The sequence below is a fragment of the Macaca thibetana genome, chromosome 6 (genome assembly GCF_024542745.1).
Source record: "Macaca thibetana thibetana isolate TM-01 chromosome 6, ASM2454274v1, whole genome shotgun sequence".
Taxonomy (NCBI): domain Eukaryota; kingdom Metazoa; phylum Chordata; class Mammalia; order Primates; family Cercopithecidae; genus Macaca; species Macaca thibetana.
Window position 1 is genome coordinate 25277601 of NC_065583.1, and position 19796 is coordinate 25297396.

General features: G+C 38.0%; 1 protein-coding gene across 3 annotated transcripts in view; it reads right to left on the bottom strand.

Moving 5' to 3' along the window:
* The window catches only part of SGCD (sarcoglycan delta), a 426107-nt gene that overhangs the window by 375158 nt on the left and 31153 nt on the right, over window positions 1-19796 (bottom strand). The gene's annotated exons all lie outside the window — the stretch shown is intronic.

Here is a 19796-nt window from a genome sequence, read left to right on the forward strand (position 1 = left end):
TAGCCAAGAATGGGGGCACCTAATGGACATTATTGGTAGTAAAGAGTGGGTGTTTCAGCATACATTTTACTGGGCTTGAATGCTGGAGCCCACCAGTACACACCATTCCCATCTCTAAGTGCACTGCTGGCTTTATTTTCAGTGAGGACATCCACTCATGTACTCCATTGTCTCCTGAAAGCCTGTCGTGCACTAGGCTCTGTGAATTCAGCAGTGACCAAAACAGAAACAATTCTTGCTTTCATGGAGCTTAACATTATTTAGAGAATAAAGGCATATATTATATAAATTATAACAAATAATTACTTTTTTGGCTGTGATATTTGCTCTAATAAGAAAACATAGTGTGTTGTGAGAATACTGAATAGGCTAGCCTTCAGGGTAGCAGCAGTGAGAATCAAGATAAATTTTATAATGCAATGAGTTGGGCATCCATTAACATACCAAATTTATTTTGCAGTGTAAACAACCAATGTTAAGCATCATTAAATTACTCCCTCCAAATTTAAAATCACATTCTAGAAAATTCAGCTTAATGTTGGCAATATTAAGATGCTCATCAGATGAATTAATTAGACTAATTAGCTTAAAGTTTAATTAAATAGTAAGTATTAAGTTCATTATCCTCATAACACTGATTTATTTTTTAAAATAGAGGTTTGGGATTTTATGTAACTGTTTTTTCTCTGTAATGTTTTATTTTCCTTTTAGTGGTTTCAAGATATTTATATCTTATGAAAAATTGTTGGAGAGGTAAGCTTATATTTTTAGTCATTATTTTTTATTGATGATTAATTTTGCTCTCATCTGTTACTTAGCCATGGGACTCAAAGTGAAACCCCAGAATCAGTAGATACAAACTTCCTGTTTTCACCACTGTCAACAGATGGAAATTATAGCTTTTAAAAATTCTATTTGTATTAAATTATTTTAATAGAGAGCGCCTTGGGCCACTTTTGTTAATTCACTGGTAAATTTGGAGACTGTGGTAAGTTCAGTAAGCTTCCTCTCCCGAAAGTATAAATTTCTCCTAAAAAGTATAATTAAGGCTAAAATACTTTTGGAAAACACAAAGATACTTGATTAGTAACCAAATAAAAAACAATCTGACACACATAAACCATTTCATTCTAATCTAATCACCTAAAAATCGGATTCAGCTGCTCCATTTGTAAATGGGTGTATTTATCCTGCTTTCCCAATCTCATTAGGGTCAATGTTAGATTCAAGTGAGATAATATATGATTAACAAAATAACAAGGTTAAACTTGTAAAGTACATATACAAGATTATAGACTTCTGGAGATTAGTTCATCAAAAATTTATGTTCACCTTTCATATTTTGAAGTTGCTACTTCAAGCAGTTACCCAACCAGGGTTAGTACTTCTAGCCCCTCTTCCATCAGTCATGACCTTGTGGGTGAAATCTTGTCAACCGATGCATATTGGCTAGTCCCATGCAAATTTCCCCCACAATTCTTTGTGCTCTCTCACTCTATGTTAGCTGCATGGATGTTAACACCCAAGATGATATGGGGAGCCACTGCAATAAAAACGGCAAAACCTCCTTCAGACTGGGTTCTTGAGTAACTGGGCAGAGCTTTCATCCCAGGCAGTCACTGTTTCCAGGTGAGTGAGCAACAAACTATTTTGTTAAACTGCTGATATGGATTTGCCTGTTGTAGAATCTAGTGTTTGCCTCACACAGTTAGGCACTGATATGAAGTCACAGATCTTCTATCTATAACTGTACATATAAGATAAATCAAGAATGTTTTAATGTAGATCTCACATTTTTGTTATGTCATTTTCAATGTTTTAAAAGGTTGACGAGCTCACAATTTTAATAAAAATAAATAAGAGAAAAATTTAAAGCAAAATAAATACTGTAAAAATATAGAACAGCGTTTCCCAATTAAACTCTGTATAGGTAGATGAGGGCTTCAGAAGGATGCTCTATAGTCAGTTAACTTAGAAAATTTCTGAGTTAAACAAATAATACAGTCTCCTTATGGTATAAATACGTAAATGTTCAGATGCTTTTATAAACCAATGCACACTTGTAAATCTTCAAGGAGTGAATGCAGGAAGCATGGGGCAAGAATTGTTTAAGCTTTTCCTTAGCTTTGAACATGACATCTTTATTTTCCACAACATTTCTTGAAACAATCATTTAATGGAGCACTCTTTGGGAAATGCTCACACAGCACACCTACAGTATTGAGATTAATATTACATACAGGTGACCATCCTTCTCACTCTCAAAGTTTCCCACTGTCTTTATAAGGAGCCAGACCACAAGACCACAGGTAGCACTATTAATTCTTCCACAAGTATTCTTCAAAACAAAACAAAACAAACAAACAAAAACTGTGAAGGACATTACTGGGGCAACTGACGAAATCTGAAGATGGACTGTGTATCAGATAATAGAATTACAGCAATTTTAAGTGTCCTGAGATTTTATTATTGTACTATGCTTATGTAAGAGAACATTGCTGTTCTTAGGAAATACACAATGAAGTATTTAAAAGCAAATTACCCTCGGATCATTTTTTAAAAAGCACATATGATGAAGCAGACAGAAAAAATCAGGAGAGGGAAAGATAGATTGATAGAAGGAAAGGGAAGGAGTGGGGATAATAAGCGAATGAAGTGAAATGTAAATAATTGGTGAATCTTGGAAAAGGATCTTCAAAAGTTTCTTTTACTACTCTTGCAATTTTTCGGTAGATCTGAAATTTTACACGCACAAGCAAAACAAAGACTGTGAAGAGTGATGTTCTATAGTAAGTAGGTTTGATATTCATTTTGCTTGTGTTTCATTTCAAACATGTCACAAATGTTTATTTAAAATTGCTATTCTCAGAGCTGAATGACACTAGCGAGACTCTGTGAGCTTTGAATCAGGCTGCCTCGTACCGTGGCTGGAGTAGTGGTACACTGTCAGTGTGTGGGGGGCAAAAAGACATGTTGCTTTGTATTGTTTATTCACGCAGGAAGCTTCTGCTCCAAGAAACAATTGAGGCTTTTTCTTTCAAATGTGCTTTGTTTTAGCAAAAATCAATCAATTTTTTTTCCATCAGTTGAGGGCTGAAAAATAAAATGCCCAATTTGCTAGGTTTCTGTTGCTCTTGGAGAAGAGTAACTGAAAACTCAATAGCTGAAGAACAAGAAAACTATTAATATTTTGCTTCCATGTGAAGCTGACTGGCAGTAATGACTCCACAGACTACTTCTGCATCATGCTACAGTTGGTCACGTGTTATTTTCTCCACAGCTTGGAAGATCTAAAAACCCTAGTTATTGTGATCAAGCCAGGCATGAGTGAACTTGTTTCATAGGTATTTTCTGTGGCACAGGTTCTGGGTAAGAAAAGTCCTTAAATCAAAAACATATTTTAGGCTGGAGACTGAAGTGAGCAATTTCAACACTAAGGATATTGCCATGCATTTTTGTTTTTTTGTATTTTGAACGCTTTCTTAGCTCTGAAGGTTCCCTCTCTCTAGCATTATTAATCTCTCTCCATACTGCACCATTTTTATCCCAGTTACCGCTTATCACGAAAAAATAAAATAAAATGTCTGTTGACTCCACTCCCGCCCCTTCAACTGCTGTTTCATTTCTCTACTCTTCTTCTCAGCAAAGTAACATGAAAGAGGCATCTAAGGTCTTTGTTTGTATTTCGTCACCCACACAGCAGAGTCTGGTTGGTCTTTCCATACCTAGCCCTTCATGCTGACCACTGGGTGATGTGTATCCAAACATAATATAAACCCAAACAAAATTATCCATGTCACTATGTGACACCCTCTTGGCCTGAGTTAGCAAAAGCCCTTCGTCTGTGCCTCATTTTACTGTTTAAATGGCTTCAAAATATCTTAAGTTATGTGGTAGTATTCTAATTACAACTGTTATCCATTCATTTTTGCTTAGCACTGAAATTCTGTGATTTTTAAACATTATTATTAAAGTCAGAGTCATGGAGATTTCTGGAAATGTAAGGCAGTTTTGCTCACAGTGGCATTCTCTAAAATTAGGCCTAATTTCTTCTGAGTAATAAATGCTTTCACAGAGAAGGAAAGAATCCTGGTGAATTTCCAAAGTAAAATGTGTAATAGACTCTTGTTAAATTAATTCTTAAATGGAGAGATTTTTCCAAATATAGGCTAGCCTTGGGCGGTCTTAATGCATTACTTACTTTTAAGTGATTAAAAGTAACTGTTACCAAATCAATAGGAGACACCAAAGAGGGAACATTAAAACTAAAATTAGCATTGATTGAAGACAGATACAAAAATAATATGAGATCCCATTTTTCTTTAAAAGTCCAGCAAAATTATTGGAGGGTATAGAAAAAGAAATAAGAAGTTGAAAATGTAATTGGATTGGCAAGTGTCCCCCCTTAAAGATAACTTTTTAGAGAAAATTACACTCTTCTGGAAATTATCTAAAAGACATGAACGCTAACAAGAGGACAAATGAAACCTATTCTAATGTCTGGACAGCTAAATTATGAGTAACTCTTAATGGCATATTTAAACACCAAATACCTCTGATGATCAAGAATTGCTATTCCATCCCTCTGGGGTGGTACAAAAGAAGACACAAATCACTACATTCCTCTACATCTTAAATGTAGAGAAATGCCATCTACATTATGGCATCTCAGGGTGGAAACACAAAGGCAAAGGAGTACATGATTGTCACCTAGAAAGACCTGAAGTGAATATAAAAGGAAAATACAAAACCCCTATTCAAAGCTCCTTGAGCCTGAAAGAGATGTATTTAGAACAAAAAATTTTAGCACCCAATGGGTAGCAGCAAACTGAAAGGAATCAGTATGCTGAGGGAATGCTGAATGCAGTTTTTAAAGCTTCAAATTATCTAATTTATAGGAGGCAAAGCTATGTCCACTGTTCTGAGGTAACTAGCTAAAATAGCCCATGTTTCCCCCCAAAGTATTCTGAATAAATTGCTAGCCCTGCCTTCAAGGAACACATATTTTGGTGATGGAGGAAGATGTATACAAAGTTATCTACAAGTAAATGTTAAGTGTGATTACATGTGCTCCTATAATTTTAAAGCAGCCCAAAGGGAGGATGAGGTGAAATCTAAGCCTAAATGAAGACGACTTCTTGGAGAAAGTAAATTCAAATGAGCCCTGGCTGACGGCTTCTTAATGGACTGGAGAGCACTGACATTACAGGTGAGAATAGTAAAGCTACCCATTGTTGATGACTACAGGCCATCTCTTATTGCATCACATATCTGTGAAAAGCTGCACCAAAGTAAAATATGCAAGTCAAATAATGAATTAACACATATAAATGTGCTACAAAATATAAATCCGATGATACCATACCTCTTAGATAATATTCAGTGATGTTTCCTGCCTCTTGCCATGTTCTTTAATGTTGCTCTTTTCCATTATAATTTCACACAATTAACTAGCTGAGATCCAAAGAGGGCCTGATAGAAAATACAGCTTCACTACTGTCAATTCACCTATGTCCAACATTGCCTCAATTGTCTTGAGACCTCTGCTTTTCATCACTGTTTGATTTTCCAGTTTTTACGATAAGAGGACTAAGGGAAATGCAGTGCCTTTTTAGAGTGATGGCATAAACCCTGATGGAGACATGGAATATCTGTCAATATACAATAGCTCTGAAATGTTAGTTGCTACACAAAAGTCCAAATTTAACATATAAAAGACATGTTAGTGTAATCAACATGTCTTGCGTCTTCTGTTACTTAAAAGACAAAGATGTGCTATAAACCATCAGGCCCAAACGTATGGAGATTAGAAGGAGCACATCATGGAGCACTGAATATATCTTCCTAATGAGGATGGGGGAACATGTATTGGACAGTGTGAGACTGTCCAGTAATGGACAACTCAAAGTCTAATGGACAACTCAAAGTCTCTGTAATCAAGCTGCCCTGAAACGATAGGAATTTTGTCAGTATCACAAATGTGGTTCTGAAGGCAGTTTGCTGGTGATCAAGGAGGAGATTCACATTTTGATTCTGGGCTTACTTCTCACCTCTCTGATGGAACAATTTCAATACCAGGGTGACAAGTTTCTGATACTTGGTCCTCTCTCTCCTTCTCTCCTGCCTGTAGCTCCTGCCTGTAGCTCCTATCATACTTAGAGATGGTCTCCAAGAGGAAACTTTAAATTTTTCCAATCAACTACTAGACTTACAATGTTTTCTCCTTGTTTTTCCATTCCTTATAATTATCATGAAAGGAATTCCCAGAGTTTTCATCATCAGTCCTAAAACCAGTAGATTTGTCTCTGTAGAAGAGAATCTTAAAGATTTGCTCATCAATTTGTAATATAAAAAATTACTCCTAAAGAGAAACATCTTCCAGAGTGGATTAAAATAATAGACTTAAAACCAAAACAATTGGTTTCACATGATGCAAGCACATAAGGACTGTCTGCTTCAATTGGTCTCAATTCTGCTTAAAATAATCCCTAGGCATGCAAATACAGGCATTATTCTCTATATTTAGCAGAAAGGTAAGAAAATGAATTCAACACATTTGTAGTTGCAAGTTTTCTAAACAAGAGAAAATCACGCACAGAGACTGGGGTAGAGTAAAAATAGAAACCTAGACTGGTAACTATATGTCATGAGGGGAGAAAAAAAATCATTCCCCTCCCCCCACCCCACTTCTAGTACACAAATCGTCTACTTGCTGGTTTGCAAATAAGAAAAAATACAGTAACTCCTCCCTCAGTCTCCCACAGAATCTTAGAAATTTGAAGCCAATTATTTTTAAAAGTATATTTCTTTGCTGACTGCCTTAATATTCCACTTACTCATCAATGTTCTGTTTGTCCTCAAAATCTTAATGCCATAAAATGATCTCTATCAACTCCATAAAAAAATTGTCATGCATCCACTACACTCCCTCTTGGAATGTGTATATTTCAGTCTTGTAACTTTCATACTGACAATCCCATGCTGGTGACAAAAGGATTCTTATGTCAACATTTACTGGAAACGTATTTTCAGATACCGTAACATCATCATAAACAAGTAAAGTACATAAATCATTCATCAGGCACCAGTGTGCAGAGAATAGTAATATGCCCTTTGTGAAATATTTCATGTGCAAACTCTGAAAATGCTCTTACATGGGCAAGTTACCTCACTTTTTCAATCCTCAGTTTCCTCATCTTTGACCTTGTGATGATAGTGTTTACTTCTTGGGCCTCCTGAGAGGATGAGAGAGGTAAGATGTGATGTGAAGCTCTTAACTGTGGTTGGCATACAGGGAATTCTCCTCCCTCTTCCACAGCAACATGTATCCCCCGTTGGAGAGCTGTTCTCAATCCCATACCCCTACCCTTCTCAGTACTCTGTTTTTTCATCAGAGTACTGATGAAAAAGTACTCTTTCATTTTTTTGCTTTTCCCGTCATTGCCAACCAGAGGTCTACCTCCATGAAACTGTGCCTTCTGAGCCCATGTGTAATAAATTATTATTTTCTCAAGGTCACTGAGCAGAATCTGCAACCTTAAACTTGGATGCTGATATCTGGAAAGCAACTGACCTTTATGGAGGGTGTCCACTGAGAACACCTGACTCAAGCCATGAAATGCTGAATCATTAACAATTTAGAGCAGAAAAGAATTTAACCAAGTTAGACAACCTGTAATAGCTCTTGCAACTGGGGCCATTAAGGCCATTTTGATGTAGTTCAGACCAAACTAATGACTGTGAAGAGAAAGCTCCTGAAAACAAGTAGCCTGATTCAACTTTTCTATTTCCATTTTAAACCCCGTTTAGAATTTCTCTGGTGTGCCTTCCTAGGCTGACATTTTTTTCACACATCAATCCATTCTAATTAGTCAAGTGGTTTTCAACCTCCTATGTCTATGAAAAAAAATCCCACAAACCTTTGCACACTGACTGTCCAGAGTTTGCAGAGCAGAGGAGCTAAATTTAGATTTAAAATCCAACTCTCTCCCCTACCTTTCTTAATTACCTTCAAATGCCTATAAAAGCTAGTAAGGGAAACATAAATGAGTGGAATAGACTGCGATTATCCAATAGGGAGCAGCAAGCACCATAGTGAAATGCAAGGCACATGCGTCTCCTTTAAAGGCTTTAAAATTAACAGCAATCAAAACATATTCAATGCCCTGAAGGTCTAATAATACACTTCTGCTAGACACACTGGCCAACTATTAATCCATAACCCCAATCTAATCCAAGACTTTCATTTCAAAAATGAGGAAATTTAACCAGAGAACTCTAAGTGGATTGTTTCAGGCCATATTAGATGCGAGTTTGCCAGTGGTATGTCTTGACTCCTAATCCAAAGCCCCCAAATTCCTCTTCACTTGCTCCTGGTACACTTAAGGGACATAAAGAAATACAACACTGCAAACAAAAGTCTTTATGGAGTATCAACTGTGTTCACCACTCAGTTCTAAGCACTGGGGTAGGTGAAAAAAATCACAGTTTTGTGGCCCTTGCCCTGAAGAGGTTAATAATGTGTTACGTTACCTTTTCTATTAAGCTTAAACCGTCTGTCTCATACACACAGGCTTCCACAGACACATATAGATCTCAGAGCTGGAAATAATTACAGGGAATCATCTGGTGTATCTCACTGCCTTTAAGCACATAGAGCAGTGGTCCCCAACTTTTCTGGTACAAGGGACTAGTTTTGTGAGGAATGTTTTCAGGATGATTCAAGTGCATTACATTTATTGTGCACTATTTTTTCTATTATTGTTACATCATAATATATAATGAAATAGTTATACAATTCGGCATAATGTAGAATCAGTGGGAGCCCTGAGCTTGTTTTCCTGCCATTAGACAGTCCCATCTGGGGGTGATGAGAGACAGTGACAGATCATCAGCCTTAGATTCTCATAAGGTATGCACAACCTAGATCCCTCATGTATGCAGTTCGCAATAGCGTTTGTGCTCCTATGAGAATCTAATGCCACCACGGATTTGACAGGAGGCGGAGCTCAGATGGTAATGCAAGTGATGGAGAGTGGCTGTAAATACAGATGAAGCTTTGCTTGCTAGCCAGTACTGGTCCATGGTCCAGAAGTACTGCCATTAAAAAAAAATGAAGCTACAGAAGCCTTGAAAGAATAAGAAATGTACTGCAAGTAACAACAACAACAAAAAAATTCTGTCTTCTTGCTTCCTAGGGTAGAGGTCTTTTCTGGAAGAGACATTGCATGTCATGAGGTAGAATACAATAACCACAATTATGTGCTAAAAAGCATGAGTACAGGCCTGGCACAGTGGCTCATGCCTGTAATACCAGCACTTTGAGAGGCCGAGGTGGCTGGATCACGAGGTCAGGAGTTCAAGATCAGCCTGGCCAAGATGGTGAAACCCGGTCTCTACTAAAAATACAAAAAAATTAGCTGGGTATGGTGGTAGGCGCCTGTAATCCCAGCTACTCGGAAGGCTAAGGCAGAGAATTGCTTGAACCCAGAAGGCAGAGGTTGCAGTGAGCCAAGATTGGGCCACTGCACTCCAGCTTGGGCGACAGAGTAAGATTCCATCTCAAAAAATAAAAAATAAAATAAAAACATAAAATAGAAATAATAATAATAATAAGCAAGCACAGACTGTTTACACTAAAGATACTGAAGAAGCACTCCAGTTTTTGGAAAGGTAAAGGCTAGGATAGGTTTTAGTATGCTTTGGAAAGCTCCTCAATGAAAAAAAATATTGAAAATGCTGAGAAACTATGAACAAATAGTTTCTACATAAGGGCACAGATTTCACAACATTGCTGAAGGTCAAACCTAGCTCAAATAGTCATTCAATTTATCCCTAGCACGATGTTCGTGCTGTGTCACCAAGCTTGTATGTCACCTCCAACAACCACCTAGCTTACAACACAACCACAACGGAAAGCAGCAGGCATAATCATCAGCGAGGCTGGGCCATAGCTGGGCGTACTGCTAACTCCCCGTGTGGCTGTGGTTAGGACCATTCCACAGGGCTGCCACATGGAATAATTCAGAGCTGACCTTCCATACTGTAGGAGGGAATGGCTAGATTGTCAACATCCCTTCAGGGTCAAAGGTCTACACCAAAATGTTGTTCTGTATGTTCCAATATGCTGCAAAACTACATGGCTGATTCTATGTTAGAATTAACATATAATTAGATCGAGCCTTTTTAAAAAATGAATCTGAATACACTTCAAGCTTGCTTCTATTTTGTGCTTTCTATTATTTTTGAATAGCAATTTCCTGCCCTTTCCTCTCAAGGTTTGGAAAACATATACCCCTTAAAGTATTTTTTTTTTAATTCAATCTACATTTTACTTACTATCAAAGACTGAAAAGGTAGTTTTTAAATTGCTCCTGCATAATACACATCATTTTGCAGAATTCACATCTCCATGTCCTTTCCTGCGTCCTCTTTCTACCCCTTTCTCACCTTTGGGGATGTAAATCTGGCATTTTAGAGACTGAATTTTAGATAAACATCTTATGTCTTTTCTCAACAGTTTACAAGTGGCATTTTATAATTTGCAGAAAATGTTTAGAAATTTTTCATATGTTAATAGTTCCAGAGCTTACCTCTCCCTGTCATTTTATACCACAACTCTCTAATTTTGGGGCTATTCTGTATTTAGCTGTTAGTTGGCTGGCACAAACTGAGTGTGTAGAAGTTGTTTTGTGACGCTTAAAATACATGAGAAAGCATCTTAGTTTTCTTTATAGAAGATAAACAATTTATCTGACTAAAACATTCTTGGAATTCATTTTTCCCTTCAAAAGTGTCTATTTTATTGTTTCTGCTTTATTCTAAAGGAGAATTCTTTGATAGGCATGACTTTTGTTTGCAAGATTTTTCTTTTTTTACACTGGTAACATATGGTTTGCCAGGATGTATCTGGGTGTGGTCATCTTTTCATTCACTTTGTTGACTTTCAACAAAAACTTACACTAGGCTCAGTTCAGAAGAATATTCTTCATTGTATCATTGCTATGTTAGCCCCAGTTCTAGCGTCCTCCTCAAGAATTTCTACAGTTCTTAGGAATTTCTATAGCTCATTCTCCATCCTCCATAGTAATCATATGTATTTCTTTAACCAGTTTTACTTTTTTCTTCTGGAAAGCACCTCCTCTTATTCTTCACTTAGCTAATTTACTTTTTCTCAATACAAATTATTTGCTGATTCCAAAGTGGGTTTTAATTTGACTATTGCCTGTTAAGAACCTGTACGTTTCCTGGGTGATTTCCCCTGATTTTAAAATCTTTCTGTCTATGCCTGATCTGTCCTTCAGAATTTCCACTCTTGTTATGGAGAAATCACAAAGACTCTGCCCTGCGCCACCACCACCTGACCTCAGTTTTCTAAACCTTTCTTCTCATTTGTGAATTGTTTCCATCAGGGCGCTCTTTCTTCAAGTGCTCAGGATGATGTTCCTCTTCCTCACTTGGTAGTATTTTTCTGTAGACTCCACATGCCCTCTCTTCACACAGCAAGGAGGAAAAACTTATCCCAGTACGATGCAGCTCTCAGCAGTGCAGTCCACCCATGGGGGCGCTGACTGGATGCCCTCACATTTGCAAAGTTGCCTTCAGGTTGTCAGGAAGGCTTTTGTCTTTGACATTCTGAACACATGAAATTTATTAAGAACATTTTCCAGGTTGCAGGGCTACTCACGTCTTCTTGTACTTTCTCTTGCTTATGGAACTTTATGTATAAAAGGTACATATTTATGCACACATAGCTACATATTTACATGTATATACATATATACATATGTATATGTGTATATGTGTATATGAATGTATATGAATGTATACACATATACATTCATATACACATATACACATATACTTACATGTACATTTAAATATTTGTGTATATATTTACTGTATGTATACATGCATATACACATGCAATATGTATAAATACATGTAAATAGGTGTGTATATATACACATATATATTGTATATAGGTATGTATACATACATACACGTCCATATTTATAGGCATATTTATGCATACACAGATACACAAATATTTCCGTGTATATATGTGTATATGTATGTGTCTACATATATGTATGCATATGTATGTGTATTCCTTTAGGAGAAAGAAAACTGAAGTGCAGATGGACTCAAAAACAACATCCATGCAGAAAGAAGAGAAAATGCTCATCTTCCCAGTTGCTACTGACACTGGATTTTTGCATCCAGGGTACAAATACAGGTCAGAAGATAAAGCCTCTCCTAAAGAACTCCTGGTCAGGGGAAGAAATGACCTGTTTCTGAAAGCATATCATATACTATCTTTAACTGTGTCCATTAATGTAGTTTCCTAAACCTTGAAGGTTCATAAAGACCCCTCCCAGAGTCTGGGAAACGATTGATTGCAATTCCTAGTTTTTTATAATAGATAATTTGTTTTATTTCATCTTCAGTCATTTTAGTAGGTAAAGAGAGTGTGAGGATGTGTGTGTGAAGCGATAAGTCACTGTATTTTTTATTTGCATATCTCTAATGACTATGATTTCCAGCATCTTTGTATGTGCTTGATGACCATTTGTACATCTTAGAGAAATGTCTATTCAAGTCTTTTGCCCATTTTTAAATTGAGTTGCACATTTTTATGCTGCCATTTTTAAATCAAAAGTCCGTTTTTAAACTTCTCTCCATTGTAGAAGTGTGCAAGCAATGTTAGAGATAAAAGCTATCTGAGTATGCTCTTGCAACTCTCTGTTTTACCAACATGCATCATGATGCCCAGAGGCAACAGGTAGTATGCCCAAGGTCTCATAGCTTGTGAAAAAGCCCATACCATAACTCAAATGTCCTAAGGAAGCTCTCTACAGTTCTGGAGATAAAATGGTAAAGATACTTATTTAGAAAAAGTTTCCAAGCCAGTGTGTACTTTTGCCTTACCAATCTTTAGGGAAAAGGAGGAGTGACTCTCATTATTTTTAAAGCACTGTCCTGTCACTAACAATAGCCAGTCCTCATTTCTTATCCTCTGAAATGAGCAAAAACCCCACAAAGGGAGGGAGGCCAACTTCATACACATAGGGAGAAATGACCTTCCTATAGTCTGTGTACAAAACTAAAAGGGTATTGAACCATTAAAGAATCTTTGAAAGTCACACACATACTAGATTTCTCCTTTTTCAACTGCTTATAGGTAGCTGCAGCCTAGAAATGGACCAAGGGTTTTTCAATTTATGCAACTGTCAGATATTTTTCCTTCTGCCTATAACCCATGCACTACCCCCAAAGCCAAATTTGCAAAGTATTCTTGCTAAGTATTTCATGGATTTCATTATGCATTTAAAAAAACGTAGCCCTGAAGCTAATAATAAGATAGGCACCAAAAACATGGTCCTTTTGAATTGGTTCTGTAAGACTGATTGTTAATGAACCTTGGAGAGATATAGCGAGGAAGAACACTTCACAGATTCCAAATTCACATATACTGACCATTTTGAGGCAAAAGTCGCTTTAAAGTCAAGAGGTTCCCCCAGACTTCTGCTGTCATAATACCAGCGTAACTCAGTACATTCAGTTCTGAGAGAGAGATCTCTGTGATTGCTTTCCCAGCATCCCCTCCTGTTTCATTTGCAATGACTCATTTTCACTCTGCTGCACATACCTCCCTGCACAGCCCAGAGGCCTTGGGTGTTAGGTGTGGGATTTGTGACTGAGACCACCAAGCCAATGATCATAATCACATTCCCTGGGTACAGTTATTGGTCCAGACCTGGAATTGTGACTCCAGTCAGGCCAATGTGACAGGTAGTGAGTTTTTCTGTGCGCTCCTGTGAAAGACATTTCTGGGTCTTCTGAAAGAGCTCCTGAAGCGATGACATCCCCTTTCCCTTGAGCAAGGAGGATGGAAAAAGACAAGATTCATCAATTTCAATCTATATGTAAGATTTATTAGGGAAATAAGGGAACTAATAAGAAAATTTAATTGTCAATCAAAAGTGAAGGCATGCTTACAAAGAATAATTTCTTAGAATTAAGCATGGCTTTTTAAATACCACTGCAAAGGCAACAGCTTATACAGCAAGAGAATCTGGCTCAGTTTATAGTAATGTTATTCTTCTCAGGAACAGAAATCCTAGAAACAATCAGGATATTTAAAAAATAATAGCTATTCTTTTTGACATTTAGCTGATCAATGTAATTTCAGCTGTCATTCAAATAAACTAAAAAAACCTAGGTAACATTATGAGAAGAAATAAACTTAGGAGAACACACCAAAATCATATTTTAAATTATTTTTCTGCTTCCATCAAAACAAAAGCAACATTATACTTTTTTTCACTACATTTTCAAAACATGAAATGTGGGTAGCAGGGGTAATCACTGACTCCCTTAATAAAAGTCATAAATCAAGGGAAAGAATAATACTTTTAGAAATATGTGAGTTACCATGGAAGGCTAGAAATGTAGATAAACTGAAATCTGACATTTAGAGGTCAGTAGTGAAGAGGTTATTGTTTACACAGAAAGCTATTTGTGCAATTAACTGAAATTAATTATGCTTGTATAAACTTCATAAACACATCATAGATCTGGATTTTTGACTAATTAAGCTTTAATTTAGCTGCAAAAACTAAACCATATAAGCATTTATCAGAAAACCCTACTCACCCATTAAAAAAAAAAAAGGTAAACTCATAGATTTTAGAAACCATCTGGAGAAAAACAATTTAGGGAAAGCTGCAAAGACAGAAATTATAGTCAATTATCCAAGATGTAAAGCCGTATTTTGAGGTTATGCTGTCCTTCATTTTCTCAAGAGTACCCCTTAATTAAATGCAAATAATCAGAAATGGCAATTAATATATTGCTATAATTCCCTGATTAGATAGTGGAGCCCATTTACAATGTTTGAAGGTTGCTGTGGACTCTGATTAAAGCAAATAGAGTTTATTTCATGAATTGCTCCCAAGTATCCCTTATTGGGAAAGTTCTCTACAGCGGTCCATCCCAGAGGCTAGCCACTAAGTTCACAGTAATCATGCTATCAAGTGCTATTTCTGTTTTTTGTTGTTGTTGTTGTTGTTTGCTTGTTTTGAGATGTAGTCTCGCTTTGTCACCAGACTGGAATGCAGTGGCTCGATCTCAGCTCACTGCAACCTCTGCCTCCCGGGTTCAAGTGATTCTTCTGCCTCAGCCTCTCGAGTAGCTGGGACTACAGATGCACGCCACTACTCCCAGCTAATTTTTTGTCTTTTTAATAGAGATGGGGTTTCACCATGTTGGCCAGGATGGTTTCAATCTCTTGACCTCATGATCTGTCCACCTGGGCTTCCCAAAGTGCTGGCATTACAGGCATGAGTCACTGTGCCCAGCCTCAAATGCTAGTTCTAAACCATTTGAACACTCAATCTTTATTGACAAATTGGAATATTGGCTTTAAAGAGGGCTTCCATGAAGGCAGGGATGTTGAACCACTTGATATAAACATCACACCATACAAATCAGAAATAAGTCAATAAAGGTCAAAATGCCTCTCATGAATGACATAGTGCAGTGTGGAGACTCAAGTACATGTGTGTTGGTTCCTCAATTGGCTCCTACTTAGGGTGTGTGTTCCTACAGTGGAGACTGCTGAATGGCAACTCCCTTTTCTTGCCACTACACATAGACTGCCTACTCCAAGTCCGTTCTCTATCAGGGCTTTTGAACTTGCTTCTCCTTCTGCCTAAAATCTTGCCCAGCTCTTCCCATGACTGTCTCATTATCATTCCTTTAGGCTTCTACTAAAATTTGCCTTTCCAGAGAGGCAAATGCTGATCCATGTCCAAAGTAATCCAGGTGCAATTTCACATTATCATCTCTCTCTGTAGACTTCAGAGGACACATCACAACCAATAATTATTTTAGTTTACCTCTTTATAGGCCATCTCATCCACCAGAATAGCTATAGTTTACTGTGTTTCACAGAGTCCTATTTTAAGTTGAACCAGCAATAATGTGTACATATAAAATATTTGAGTCACTATATTTCTTACAGTAATGATGATTTTCAGCAACACCCAAGTTACATATGCTTTTAAGACTCTATTAGTCATTCCTTTAAACATGAGCTTATGACTGTGTGCTGAATTTTAGCAACTGAATCTTATTTTCCTCTTTGTAAGACAATTCTCCAAATGTTTTAAGTTGACAGGGATAACAGCTAGCACTGGGTGTCTACCATACTTTACTTTCTGGTTATCTCTAATCTTTATTACAACTCTTCAATACAAGTATTGTTAATCTCACTTGCACAAATGAGTAAACGAAGGCTCAGAGAAGGTTAGGTACTTTGCCAATATTATCTAGATCATCAGTAACAGAGCAGAGGCTTCCAGGTCTGTCTTCAAAACCTGGAAAATTGCACTGCTTCTCTCCTAAAATCACATTTATCTAGCACATCAGGATTTTTCTGAAGCACCCTTTTGATGCAGGATTTTTCTTGGCCCCTTTGCTGAACTTGCAACAGGGGTGCCCTATTTACTTGGCCGGCCTGCCTGCCGTGCTCAACCCCTTGCAGGAGGGAGTACATGAACAAGTAAGTACAGGATTTTGTTGGGCACTCCAGGCACCAGCAGGAGCAAGCTCCATGTGGGGCCTGCAGCAGCACCCAGGTTATGGTGCCCATGATCCCAAAGCATTACAGTGCTCTTTTGGTTCTGCCATCTGTGGATGGCAGTGTGTTATCAGCTCAATTGGCCCCTTGCCTCATCACGTGGGGCAGTTGCCCTCTGTCAGTGAGATCAAAGGGCCGGTGTGACCACCTTTCGGGGTACACACTCTTGGTGGGCCCTAAGCCCTTGTCTGGCATCCAAGTAGAATGAGGTCATGTAGACAACTGAAGGATGGTGAAGGCTGAGATTTGCATTAAGTGATGAAAATGGCTCTCAGCAGAAAGGGGAGCTGGAGAAGGGATGGGAAGGGTGAGTCGTCTTCCCCCAAAGTCAGGCTGTCTCTTTCACAGTCTGGCCGTTTCTTCTCCAAAATCCAGCCACCTCCTCAAAGTCTGGCCATCTCTCCCTCTACCGACTGAGTCTGGAGTGTTTATAGGCACAGGATGGGAAGTGTGTGCTTATTGGGTTGTGAATATGCAATAAAGGTTAAAGTGAAGACAGCACTCAAAAGTGGACACAAAAGGATAAAAAACCAATTAGGTCTGTAATTCCAGCACTTTGGGAGGCCAAGGCAGGCAGATCGCTTGAGGTCAGGAGTTTGAGACCAGCCTGGCCAACATGGTGAAACCCCATGTCTACTAAAAATACAAAAATTAGCCGGGCATGGTGGCAGGTGTCTGTAATCCCAACTACTTGGGAGGCTGAGGCAGGAAAATTGCTTGAACCATGGAGGCGGAAGTTGCAGTGAGCCAAGATCGCATGATTGCACCCCAGCCCTGGTGACAAGAGCAAGGCTTCGTCAAAACAAACAAACAAACAAACAAACAAACAAAAACAATTAGGAAAGGGTAGGTGTATGTAAAACAAGTGAAGGGTAGGGATCAGAGGAAAACACACCAAAAGGGAAGACAAGTTCTCAATTTGATCTGAGAATTTGAGTTGTAGCTTCACTTTCAGGCTTTAAACTGTCTTCAGCTTGGAGGTAGGGTTTCACTGGGGACCCACCCCCGTCTGCCTGGACATTTGGCTGCCTCCTGTCACTATCACTTTGCACTGTGGGATCAGGGCAACCCTGGACAATGAGAGTCAAATGAAAAATGAACCAAGAATTTGAGAAGTCTGAACTGAGAGGATTTGCTCCAGCATAATTAAGTCTACCAGTTGTGAGGCCTCTTAACCTTTCTAAGTTTGATAAGTGATTCGTACAATATGACAGAAAAGAATCAATAAGATCCATTAGAAAACACAATGAGAAAATAATTTCTCAGTAAGCTGTATAGGAGGTATAGCACCAGCTGTGAATAAGTATTCATCTTCATATGTGTGCATTAAGAAAGTTCCAGAAATGAGTGCATCTTAGGGATACTGGAGACCATCAGCGTTCTTCATGTGCCCTGCTGCTGACTCATCTTAATAACACCATAAGCGTAGAGACTAAGAGATCTGAGGAATGAAGACAGTATCTTCTCAGACTGCCGAGCATCAGGGAGGATGTGTGCAAAGCTGTTAGGAATTCTGGGTCTAGGCTGGCTTTATATCCCAGCTCTGTGACTTACTGCAATCTTAGGAAAGTGACTTGATCTCTTCTCTAAGCCTTAATTTCCTCATCGCTGGGAAAAGGGGGTAATTATAGGACTCACCTTCTAGGACTGTTACAGAGATAATATGTCCTATGTTACATGCTCAGTATCATACCTGGCACAGAATAAACCCTTAATACATGTTATTCTATTAATTAATGACAATAATCAACCTTTGAATCCTGAGGTCAATGTTGATGTACCTGTAAGTGGCCAGATACTGTTTTGAACCAATGAAGATAGCAAAAGAGTTGTTATAAACCAGCTCCAAAGAAGAAAGCAAAAGACTTGTTATAAACCAGTTTCCTTTTCATAACACATAAAGTATTTGTATTCAGTATGGGTAATTATAGTCTGATTCTATCCTCACAGGTGAGGTCCCCAATTATACCAACAAGGTAGCCAAATAGTCCTTAGGAAAGCAACTGCCATGACTTGTCCCTACTTCTATTTATGATTCTTTTCTCTTCCCTTTTAGCTTCTTATTTTAAATTTTTCTTGAATCCCACAAGTGTTACATAAGTGCATTCTCCTCACCAAATGTTCAACAGCATAAGGTAGCATGAAAAAGTTGCCTTCCACCCCTCTCCCACCTGTCTCCCCACCCACCACCAGCACTAGTCAACTCCTCTCCCAGAGGAAACACCAGATTTTCTGCAGATACATATACAACATTACTAGATGGCCATTTCTTCATTTTACTTTGGCTTCCTTTGTTCAGTTTTCATTTTTAACATCTGTGCAATCATCTTGACTTGAAAGCCCCTCTTCAATTATGCCAAATCACCCCTTCCTGCCTTCTTTACACCATCCACTTATCCTGACTGTTCTTTTACATTTATTTGATTGTGTTAGTAATTCCAATGCCTCCTCCATTAGACAGATAGCTCTATGAGGGAGGAACGGCATTTGCTCTTCTTCACTCTCATATCTCAAGCACTTAGTCTAGTCCTTGGCCCACTGTAGGAACTCAACAAATATGTGTTGAATAAAACTACTGTTTCTCATTCATAAGGCTGTCAATACATCATAATTATGGTAATAATTGACTTGAAGAGGTGAGGATTTCCAATAGAAACCATTCACTTAATTGAGACTAGGAAACAAGTCAGAAGCACAAGGCTTTCCACTAGTGAATGAATAAGACACAAATTATTTCTGCTCTCTCCTCCCTGCCAAGAATTGCAATGCAGGTTTCAATTCAGACTACCTGAAATTGCTTATGTGAACTATAAAGCATTCATTTATTAAATGGCAAGCAACTATGTATGGCACAAAGCTGATTTAACCCAGTGAGTGACTGAGTGACTCAAATGATAATTTTCCTCTACCTTTGCGTTTTAGGGACAATACTTCCTATTTTATCATGTAATTAAGAGATTATGAGAGAAAGAGAGAAAACATGGTTACCTAACATGGCAGATGACAGCCCCGTATACTAATAGTCAAAACTCCTAGACATTGACCAACCCAAAATGAACGATTAGCTAAGGGACCAGAATGTACTGAGTCTTTAACCCTATACCTCATGGACGTTGGCTCAATGACTTGCCTAATTCTGCAGAAAGTCAAT